Here is a 1,940-nt window from a genome sequence, read left to right as displayed (position 1 = left end):
ATTGTGGTTACGAAGACAATTCGGAGCGCGTTATACCCCACATTTCGTTCTTTGTACAGGGCACAACGTTCGGTTTACCCTATGTTAACGCTCTTGCCTGTCAAATCCAATGCAAATATAGTTTTTAAATTTTCAAGGCCAAGTAAATCTATTTGATCGTATCTCTGCTGCAATTGGGGTTACGAAGACAATTCGGAGCTCGTTTTACTCCACATTTCATTCTTTATACAAGGCACATCGCTCGGTTTGCCCCATGTCAACACTCTACCCTGTCAAATTCAGTGCAATTATAGTTTTAAAATTTTCAAGGTCAAGTAAATCTATTTGAACGTATCTCCGCTGCTATTGTGGTTACGAAGACAATTCGGTGAGCGTTATACTCCACATTTCATTCTTTATACAGGGCACATCGTTCGGTTTGCACTACGTTAACTGTCTTTCCTGTCAAATCCAGTGCAGTTATAGTTTTTAAATTTTCAAGGCCAAATAAATCTAACATAACGTATCTCCGCTGCAACTGGGGTTACTTAGACAATTCGGAGCGCGTTATACTCCACATTTCGTTCTTTGTACAGGGCACATCGTTCGGATTGCCCTATGTTAACTATCTTCCCTGTCAAATCCAGTGCAATTATAGTTTTTAAATCTTCAAGGCCGAATAAATCTAACAGAACGTATCTCCGCTGCAATTGGGGTTACGAAGACAATTCGGAGCGCGTTTTACTCCACATTTGATTCTTTATACAAGGCACATCGTTTGGTTTGTCCCATGTCAACATTCTACCCTGTTAATTCCAGTACAATTATAGTTTTAAAATTTTCAAGGCCAAATAAATCTAACAGAACGTATCTCCGCTGCAATTGGGGTTACGAAGACAATTCGGAGCGCGTTATACTCCACATTTGATTCTTTATACTGGGCACATCGTTCGGTTTGCCCTATGTTAACCCTCTTGCCTGTCAAATCCAATACAATTATAGTTCTTAAATTTTCAAGGCCAAGTAAGTCTATATGAACCTATCTCCGCTGGAATTGGGGTTACGAAGACAATTCGGAGCGCGTTATACTCCGCATTTGATTCTTTATACTGGGCACATCGTTCGGTTTGACCTATGTTAACTCTCTTGCCTATCAAATCCAGTGCAATTATAGTTTAAAATTTTCAAGGCCAAATAAATCTAATTGATCGTATCTCCGCCGCCATTGGAGTTGCGATGACATTTCGATGCGCGTTATACTCCACATTTCATTCTTTATACAGGGCACATCGTTCGGATTGCCCTATGTTAACTGTCTTCCCTGTCAAATCCAGTGCAATTATAGTTTTTAAATTTTCAAGGCCAAATAAATCTAATTCAACTTATCTCCGCTGTTATTGGGGTTACGAAGACAATACGGACCGCATTTGACTCCACATTTGATTCTTTATACAAGGCACATCGTTCGGTTGCCGTATGTTAACTGTCTTCCCTGTCAAATCCAGTGCAGTTATAGTTTTTAAATTTTCAAGGCCAAATAAGTCTAACAGAACGTATCTCGGCTGCAATTGGGGTTACGAAGACAATTCGGAGCGCGTTTTACTCCACATTTGATTCTTTATACAAGGCACATCGTTCGGTTTGCCCTATGTTAACGCTCTTGCCTGTCAATTATAGTGCAGTTATAGTTTTTAAATTTTCAAGGCCAAGTAAATCTATTTGAACGTATCTCTTCTGCAATTGGGGTTACGAAGACAGTTCTGAGCGCGTTATACTCCACATTTGATTCTTTATACAGGGCATATCGTTCGGTTTGCCCTATGTCAACTCTCTTCCCTATCAAATCCAGTACAATTATTGTTTTTAAATTTTCAAGGCCAAATATACCTTAATGATCGTATCTCCGCTGAACTATCGCACGTTCGCGGGGAGACGCGATCTCGAAGAAGCGCGCCAACGAG

This window comes from Bombus pyrosoma, linkage group LG8 (genome assembly GCF_014825855.1).
Source record: "Bombus pyrosoma isolate SC7728 linkage group LG8, ASM1482585v1, whole genome shotgun sequence".
NCBI lineage: Eukaryota > Metazoa > Arthropoda > Insecta > Hymenoptera > Apidae > Bombus > Bombus pyrosoma.
The sequence above is the reverse complement of the archived record's forward strand: the minus strand, read 5'-3'. Positions refer to the sequence as shown.